The 10,412-nt window shown below is 37.8% G+C and overlaps 1 protein-coding gene across 4 annotated transcripts in view; it reads left to right on the forward strand.

Annotated features, from left to right (window-relative positions):
- LOC118740590 (nesprin-1-like) overlaps positions 1 to 10,412 on the forward strand; it is a 138,935-nt gene that overhangs the window by 113,345 nt on the left and 15,178 nt on the right. The window lies entirely within an intron of this gene.

The following is a 10,412-nucleotide window of genomic DNA, read 5'->3' on the forward strand; positions in this document are numbered from 1 at the left end:
CTAGCCCCTTGCCAACTGTTTTTAACTAGCGGGAATTGGAATGAAAGGACAGACTTTTTTTAACTAGCCACAAATGGAGCTGATTCTTAAATCCAACGTTGCCCAATTCAAATAAGCCCAGACAATTAAAAAAATTTAGTTAATTTTAGACATGTGGTCCAGTACCATACCGAAGTGGACTAGTTTTTCAGTAATTTGGTGCAAATCTCATTTTCTGCTTTTACTTAAAAAAAATCCTAGCACAAATATATGTACCTATTGGCTACGCCGACGCTAGCGATGAGTGGGCTGCCGTTAACTTCTATCTAGTTGAGTGCATGATTTGATTTTAAGTAATTTTAATGAAATAATTGAATTTAAAATTACTTTGATGACCAGTCAAAATCCCCATAAATGTTTCAATTAGATACTCAATTTTATGTCACTGGCGGATGGCTCACTAAAATGGTGAAATATTTAAGAAAGTGGCAAGTATTTGTGGAATGCTTATCGAACAAATTTCTGTATTAGAGCTCGTGGGGTTAGAGAAGAATATGAAACATAAACCAGTTATGTAACTAAGATGTCTCACTCCACCTACACGTGACGAATGGTCTGCTTGTTTCTAGAACAGTAAACAGTACCAGTTATCTGATGATGATTACGGCAATAGACTTATCGGACAGATTTACAATCACGGCGGTCGTTTGATACGAGTGTTTAGAGAACCTCAAGACAATCACAACCTACTGGGCTTAAGGTCATAATAATCAGCTTTAAACCGTCTGCATGCTAGTGATGTGCTGAGTCGATACTTGTAAGTATTGATCGATACACGGTACCGATTTAAAAAGTAGCCAATAAATAAAATAGTATAGAAATCGTTTTTTTCTGAATTTGAAATATTATAACGGCGAAGGTTTAATATAAAGAATCAGTATTGGGTACCGAAAAGGAAGTATTGGGTACCGAAATCTTTTTGAACTTTTGGGTACCGACAATTCAGCACATCACGTTCCTTTAACCCTTCTGCAGTGTTTGGAATTTACCCCTTCCTATCATGTTTTTGGTAATTTTGACCCAATAATAGAAATTAGCCAATTTTAAGAAAAAAAAACGATATTTCAATTTGACTTCAGTTAATATTTTATTTATGTAAATACTTTATCGGCAAGTGCTGTATGCTTATATGTAGTGATAAAATATTTATCGAAAAAATAAAAATTGAAAATAACGATTATTCCTTATCGAATAAATAAAAAATCATAAAATAACTGCACAAGGGAAAAATAAAAATCTAATTTTAACTGTTTAATCATGATTTTATTCATAAAGTTCATAACCGTTACAGTCCCTGAAAAAACTCATTTAAGGAATTCGTTCAGGCCTAAAAGTACGTCTACAAAAATTATCCTAACTTTTGAGCTTAAAAGCCTTAGCTTATGATTAAAAAACAGAGTAGCCATAAAAATGGTAAATGGAGTGCAATGGGGTATAGTCATTGCGCTGGGTATGCAGTTACAGTTGCATGGCTATACTCAATCCCGAATCTTGCGTCCTCGTTCGCGCACTCTGGGCAACGTGAGCAACCCATGTGCGAGATGCGGTAACCAATCCGAGTGGAGCGTTGGGTCACGGCAGAAAGAGAGGGAACTTCGGTGGGGCCACTCTGACTTATTCGGTTTAAGGGCTCACTGAAGTTTGCAGCGTCTGTTCACCAGTAGGTGCGGCTGCAAGCGGGTGTCTGCTTGGAGCAAGCGGCTCGCTATATAAACGTGTATTTGGTTGCGAAACCACCCCCGTCCCAGCAATGGGTTGTGCGCTGGGCTTGGGACCCGCCACGTAAAAACCACTTCCAGTGAAGAAGCAAGGCAAAGCCTCGGATGGGACCCCCCCTTATGATGACGACCACGGCAAATGTTTAAAGGACTACGATTTGAGGGCATGCACCTGGAATGTCCGGACCCTTAATGGGGAAGGTGCCTCTGCCCGGCTGGTTGATGTCCTCGTAAGGACAAAAGCTGACATCACCGCCATCCAAGAAATGCGTTGGACGGGGCAAGGCAAAGAATGTCTGGGGCCTTGCGACGTCTACTACAGCTGCCATGTAAAGGAGCGCAAATTCGGAGTTGGATTTGTGGTGGGAGAGAGACTCCGTCGCCGAGAACTGTCGTTCACCCCGGTGGACGAGCGTCTAGCCACAATCCGCATCAAAGCGAGATTCTTCAACATCTCGCTCATCTGCGCCCATGCCCCGACGGAAGAGAAGGATGAGGCATCCAAGGATCTCTTCTATGAGCGCTTGGAGCACACGTACGAGCGCTGCCCCCGTCATGATATCAAAATCGTGCTTGGCGAGTTCAATGCCAGGGTGGGCAAAGAAGAGATCTTTGGAACCACCGTCGGAAAATTCAGCCTCCACGACGAAACGTCCGACAACGGATTGAGGCTGATCGACTTCGCCGGGGCCCGAAACATGGTAGTATGCAGTACTAGGTTCAAGCATAAAAAGATCCATCAAGCTACCTGGCTGTCTCCGGATCGAAAAACGAGAAACCAAATCGATCATGTTGTGATAGACGGAAGGCACGCTTCCAGTGTTTTAGACGTACGCACACTCCGAGGCCCAAACATCGACTCGGACCACTATCTTGTTGCAGCCAAGATACGCACCCGCCTCTGTGCAGCAAAAAATATGCGCCCAAATATGCAAGGAAAGCTTAACGTCGAAAAGCTGCAATCACAACAGACAGCCAGCGCATTCGCTACTCGACTCTCACACCTGCTCTCAGAGAGCATTCTTCAACAAACCGACATATGCGAGCAGTGAAACCACATTTCCCGCTCATTAAGTACCGCCGCCGAAGAAGTAGTCGGATTTCAGCGAGCCCGAAAGAACAACTGGTACGATGAGGAGTGTCAGGAAGCTGCAGAGAAAAAAGATGCCGCCTACAGGGCCACGCTGCGATCGGGCGCAACGCGCGCTATGTGGGACCGCTATAGGGATCTGAAGAGGGAAGCGAGACGTATTTGCCGCAACAAGAAGAGAGAGGCAGAAATACGTGAGTGCGAAGAGCTTGAAATGCTGGCCGACAGGAGGAATGCCCGAAAATTTTACCAGAGAGTTAGGCGACTTACGGAAGGTTTAAAGACCGGGGCGCACTCCTGTAAGAACAATAATTGCGACCTAGTAACTGATGTCCAGAGCGTACTTAAATTATGGAGGGAACACTTTTCCGCCCTACTAAATGGCAGCAGCACAGAAAGTTGTGGAGAAGAAGAACCCGAGCCCGCAGTCGATGATGACGGAGTCGACGTTCCACCGCCTGACTATGACGAGGTACGTATAGCAATAACGCGGCTGAAAAACAACAAAGCCGCTGGAGCTGACAGCCTGCCAGCTGAGCTATTCAAGTACGGCGGCGAGGAGTTGATAAGGTGCATGCATCAACTCTTGTGCAGAATATGGTCAGATGAACGCATGCCCTACGACTGGAATTTAAGTGTGCTCTGCCCAATCCACAAGAAAGGTGACCCCGCCATTCGCGCCAACTACCGCGGGATCAGCCTTCTAAGCATAGGTTACAAGGTCTTATCGAGCGTATTGTGTGAAAGACTGAAGCCCACCGTCAATGAACTGATTGGGCCTTATCAGTGTGGCTTTAGACCTGGCAAATCCACCATAGACCAGGTATTCACAATACGCCAAATCTTGGAAAAGACCCGCGAGAAAAGGATCGACACTCACCACCTATTTGTCGACTTTAAAGCCGCTTTTGACAGCACTAAAAGGAGTTGCATATACGCCGCTATGTCTGAATTTGGCATCCCCTCAAAACTCATACGGCTGTGTAAAACGACGTTGAGCAATACCACCAGCTCCGTCAGAATTGGAAAAGACCTCTCCGAGCCGTTCGCCACAAAACGGGGTTTCAGACAGGGCGACTCCCTTTCATGTGACTTCTTTAATCTGATGTTCCAAGTTGGATAGGGAAGCAAAGCGCATGGGTCTGGTGGTAAACGAGGACAAGACGAAGTATCTCCTGTCATCAAACAAACAGTCAGCACATTCGCGCCTTGGCACCCACGTCACTGTTGACAGTTACAATTTCGAGAAAGTAGAGAATTTCGTTTACTTGGGAACCAGCATTAACACCGATAATAATGTCAGCATTGAAATCCAACGTAGAATCACTCTTGCCAACAAGTGCTACTTTGGACTGAGTAGGCAATTCAGGAGTAAAGTCCTCTTTAAGTCACTCATCATGCCCGTGCTGGTATATGGCGCAGAAGCATGGACAATGACAACATCCGATGAGGCGGCTCTTGGGGTGTTTGAGAGAAAGATTTTGCGGAAGATTTGCGGTCCTTTACGCGTTGGCGACGGCGAGTAGCGCAGACGATGGAACGATGAGCTGTATGAGCTTTACAACGATATGGACATAGTGCAGCGAATTAAAATACAGCGGCTCCGCTGGCTTGGTCATGTCGTTCGAATGGACACCGACGCTCCAGCTCTGAAAGTATTCAACTCGGAACCCGCTGGTGGTAACAGAAGAAGAGGGAGGCCCCCACTGCGATGGAAAGATCAGGTGGAGAAGGACTTGGCTTCACTTGGCGTTTCCAATTGGCGTCAGTTGGCACAGAGGAGAAACGACTGGCGTGCTTTGCTGAACTCGGCCAAAATCGCTTAGACGGTTACAGCGCCAAAAAAGAAGAAGAAGAAGCCGTAAAAATGTCTCCCCCTTTAATCAGTAATTACAAAATAATGTCAGAATAAATCGACAATTTTTCGGTGTCCAAACCAGTTTTTTCGATTATTTTTTATAAGAGGAGAAATATCAAAAGCGAAGGTAAACAAAAATGGAAGCTTCCAAGGAAAAGAGGTTTGTAAAGGTATTTTTGATAAAACATTTCAGTAAAATATTGAAATATTAAATTACACTATATGAAAATCGTTTAATTTATCAGGAAAAGTGATCACAATCGCACAAAGAAGAAATTCACCCCTCGACTTGCACCACAAATTTGACAGCAAATAATACTTGATTTGACTGTGTAAACAGGGTTATTAAAGAAGGTAATTTTATAGGGATTATATTTATATGTAAACGTACTTTAAATAAATAATATAAAAAAAACTTTTTAATATACAACGCTTTTATAAATGGACTAAAAAGTAGAAAATAATATTTCTCAGTCCCATAGAATTTGTTTTGATAACTTTTGATTTTGAAATTTTAGCAAAAGTCATTATAAATAATCTATGAAATTGAAAATGAAAAGCGTGGGACGCATGTAATACACTTGAATTGATATGAAAAGTAATATATGTATGTATGTATGTGGGTATATGAATAACGACCGCTTAAAATCGATTTCGAAGTTCTAATTTCGCTGTAGAAATTTTAGGTCTACGTTATGTAGTTTGACTATTGTCAATTAAATCGAATGCTTTGTATTGCATGCGCTCCACGTTTTTCATTTTCAATTTCATAGATTGTTTATAATGACTTTTGCTAAAATTTCAAAATCAAAAGTTATCAAAACAAATTCTATGGGACTGAGAAATATTATTTTCTACTTTTTAGTCCATTTATAAAAGCGTTGTATGGGGTATTCCATCGTCACGGGTGGGACATTTGTACAGCAAAAATAGTTTTTCTTTTTTAATTTAAGTATAAAGTACTAAGCAATTCTACATTTTGATAAAGCTACACCTAGTTCACTAATATACGAGTTATTACCAAATACGAAAAATATTCCAACTTGATTTTATATTGGAAAATTCTGAGCTGTTTCTTCCGTCACGGGTAGGACAAAGAAAAGACACTGCTTTTTGGAGAACATATATTTTAAGGAAAGTCTGTGAATTTACTTAACATTTCTATCTGGATTAGATGTTTTACTATACAGAAAAGAACCAGCAATCCCAACAAAGCACAAACCATAATAAGAATTATTTGTTTATTATTAAAAAATTCAAAATTCTCCTGTCACGGGTGGGACAACTTTTGTCACGGGTGGGACACGTACGATTTTCTTCATGGAAGGAAGCTTCTAGTGAGATCCATATCAAAGAGATTAGGTATGATAAATGTTAGAGGTCAAATACAAGATCAATTGACCTACTTTTATGACAGTGGAGTCATTGTAAGACGCACGATATACTGCTGACCCCAGGATCTATTTTAGGGGCAATAGTTATACCAAACGAAAGCTAGAAGTCGCCAGATTGATGTATTAAAATGCATGGAAGAAAGGATTATTTGCAAACGCATGAAATTTTATATGCATTTTCCTAATGCACTTCTGCACGGTGCATTTGATTGCAACGAAATTTCGAATGTGCCTTAATGATTTTCAAGTTTGTTTAGAATAGCTATGTATGTCTGACTAATACTAACTACAGGCTAAACATGTATATCGACTACTGTTATCACGTCGATAGAGATGTCTAACCTGCTGTTAGTGTTGACCAGACATTGAGTAACCGGCTTAAGAGTGGCTCGAGTTGAGGTATTTTTGGAAACTGATTTCATGGACAAATCATGCTCAAATTTAGCTATTCCTTAAAACCATAGAACGTCAGAAAAGATCTTGTGTATCGATGTCTAATCCGAAAAGTTATCTGCATTAGAATACTTGTAAGCAGATACATATGTATATCTTTGTCACTTAAAGGCTATTTATTGGATTGAATTTATAAGTTTCGCGAACTTCTAGATTTTCTTGGTTGGAACTTTTCAGGTAATTGTTAATATTGACTTTTAATTGTTGTTAAGCAACCCTCATCATAGAATTCTCTGGCGTCTCTAAGATAGTAATGCTTATCTTGACTTTTCGAGCTGGCCACGCGAAATTTTTTACTACATCGCTTAGCCCACCAACAGTATTATGGTGTTTAGTCAACCTGTACTTCAGAGTTTTGTGGCATTAAACATAGGTTTGAAACGTTAAACTTATTTTTTATTGTTAGGCATCATTAGAAAAAAATTATAAATGATTGTCACGGGCGGGACACGATAAAACGTTTCAAAATCTCTTAAGTAGGTACTTATAATATAATAAAAGAAATGAAATAGGGCTGCTTAGTATAAACACACTCTAGTTATGAAATTATAGAAAACTCCCTAAAGTAGTAACTAAGCAATACGAAGTTTAAAACTTTTTAGTCACGGGTTGGACATGCTAAACCGTAGTGATTTTATCCTATTATATAATTTAAATGCCTATTTTTCTTCAATGCCATATTGCTTCTTCGGGGCGCAGAAAGATCGAGACATTTATTCCCCCCTTCAAAAAAATAATAACTTTGTGAATACTTGATTTTGCAGAGCCTTCTATATTAAAATATGTTGTCGTATTCAACTACTTTTCTAATGTTGAAGTTTTGAGTGTATTTACAGTGTAATAAAATAATATAACTAAATTTTTTTTTTGAAAAAACGTTAATTTCAGGTATTGAGCATTGATTCATCAAGCATTCCATCTTCAATAAGCTACTCTACAATTGGACACAAAGTTTCACTTACTCATGGAATACCCCGTATATTAAAAAGTTTTTTTTATATTATTTATTTTCTACTTTTTAGTCCTGTCTGAATAAAAGTTTGCAATAGATATTAAAATAATTCAACGATATTAATAGAAAGGTGCACACACATGCATTTACATATGTATGTACATTAGGGCTGTGCGATTAATTGATTACTCAAAATTTTAATTAATCATAAAGTAAATAACTCAATTATTCGATTAATTTGAAATTATGATTACTCAAAAGTTCAGTTACTCGAGTAATCAAGATTTTTGATTAACCAAAAACAAAAATATTTGAGTAATTTGCTTTATGAGTAATCAACATTTCGAGTAAAATGAGTAATCAACGTTTAAACTTTTTACATATGTATAAAGTAGTTAAAGTTCCTTGATACTTTGAAAACAACGTTTTTTTTTTAAATGAAAACAAAAAAATTTGTTTCATATACAGAATTTAAAAAAGAAAATAAGCATTTTCCAAAGCAAACTCTTTTAACGAGCAAAATTATTTTTTTTGAGTAATCATATTTCAAGTAACTCGATTAATCATCGTTTTGAGTAATCAAAATTTTGATTACTCGAGTAATTGATTAACCGAATAATTGATTAACCAACTTGCTCGAGTAATCGAATAATCGCACAGCCCTAATGTACATACAAACGAGCACCAATTAATTTTATTTGTCGTCTATTTCCGGTGTAGCAAACGTAGTACATAGGGCGACATCTAGATGTCATCTACCTCGCCCTATTCACTATGCTTTTTTATAGGAGCTTTTCAAAGCTTTGCTTTGGTGTCGGACACACAACATTGAAAGTTTCTGGAACACAACATTGAAAGTTTCTGGAACACAACATTGCAAGTTGATAAAAGCGTTGTAATAAAATGGCAAGTTTCCGCAAGTGATTATTTGGGCGTAAAAATTGTTTGTATAAAAGTAAAAATTGTTTGTATAAAAGTATGTAGGAGAGAAACAGGCCTTTGCTCACCAAAAAAAGGACTACAGATACCTTACAAGCGCGATTAATCGATACGGAAAGTAATTAGAATCTATTAAACACTCTGCACTGAGTATTCTACCGAAATTAACTTTCTACAGTGTTTCTAAAGCCCACTACGCTGAACAGGAAAACTATTTTACTACTCCTAAGAATTTCTTGGGTAGAGGGTCGGAAAAGTTTTCGGCTTTGAAGTGCTCTTATAAGAATATTTCTTAATTAGAATATTTCAATGCCGATTAAGTACATGTTTTCGTATAAATAACTCCCTAAAATCTACAAAAAAACAGGAGGGTAACTGTTTTACATAAGAAATATTCGACCAGTTTCCCTAAAAAAGCTCTTTTTCTCGCGAGCATTTGAAGATATCGAGCCATTAACGCGAAAAGAATAATTATTATTTTTTTTTTAATTTTGTCTAATGCACTAATAGTCCCAGAGCAACAAGATGTATTTCTGTATCAAAACGGTAATTTTGAAAAAAATTTCGCTTTCGCTTGTTTGGCCATCAGGGCTCCACTCAGGGAGTTCTCGCTTGGGATAATTCTAGAAACGGTATTGGATGATACAACACTACCTGAATGAAATTTCAAGCACCTTAATAAGTTTCCCTGCAAGATATTAGAAGGATGAAGTAAACTTAGGATATACATATTTCCCATAATAAAAAGAGAGCCTACACTAAATACTTGAGAGCGACGAGCTCTTAAAGCTAACCGAAAAGTAGTACACTTGAAAATTCTTACAGGAAGTAAGACGAGGTCGCAAGATCAGGATGAACTTCTGCAAGAACGACCACAGTGGCCTCGAAACCGAATATCCAGCACATACTAAATTTATGGGGTAAAAGCATAAACAGACGGCAGCGTTGATTCGGATCAACTCGGGAATTAACTGCAGTTGATCCGGATTAAGTCCGAGTTAATCCGGATCAACGCTTCCGTCTGTTTAAGCTATTGGAAAGGCACTCCGCCAGCCTCTCAAACATCGCATAGTTAGAAGGTATTATCGAGCATATTTTGTGACAGGCTAAAACTAACCGCTAACGAGCTGATTAGCCTTAATCAGTGTGGCTTTTTTTCTCTCACTAATAAAATTTGAATTGACAACCCGAACTCGTTAATAAGTGCCGTAAACTAAAAAATTTAATTTTGAATCGAGTTCTCCTTCCATAACGAATTATATTTCTAAAACTGATTTTTGGATTACTGACGCTTATTCATGATCATGGGTTTAAGTTTCGCTAGATAGAATCATCAAAAATTTTGATTAGGTCTGTTCTAAAAATATTGATCAAATATGATCGAAATTATAAGTATTTTAAAATACTAAATTAATAATGTCCAAAAATATTAACGAATAAATTACGTTTCCTGATTAAAGCGCACTTTTTATATGATCCGCTATCTATTTAGCAAGATTAGCAACAAATTGACAAAAAAAGCTTGTGTGTACAAGGATATCAAAACTTTTTTTGACAAAAAACTCTTTTATAAATTCTTACTTAAAATCTTGATGAAAAATTGTGGGTCAAAACTTTTTTATTTTAAAAAATTCATAAATTCACTTTAAAAAAATCTTGATAAAAAATTTTCCAAATTTTTTTTTATAAATTTTCGACTTTTTGAAAAAAAGAACTTATAAATTTTGTACCTAAAAATTTTAATAAAAAAACACACGTCAAAATCTTTTGTGATAAACAAATTTATGACTTTTTGACTTACAAATTTTGATACAAAATTATTTTCTAAATTTCTGACTTCAAAAATTAAATTTCTTAAGTGCCGCTTATTGCTAATGAAATAACAACGCCACTTGCAAAATATTTCTATGCTAGTAAACCAACGACGTACGCGAGCAGTGGAACCACATTTCCCGATCATTAAGTACCG

The sequence above is a fragment of the Rhagoletis pomonella genome, unplaced genomic scaffold, assembly GCF_013731165.1.
Source record: "Rhagoletis pomonella isolate Grant_MI unplaced genomic scaffold, Rhpom_1.0 Rhpom_scaffold_00006, whole genome shotgun sequence".
Classification (NCBI taxonomy): Eukaryota; Metazoa; Arthropoda; class Insecta; order Diptera; family Tephritidae; genus Rhagoletis; species Rhagoletis pomonella.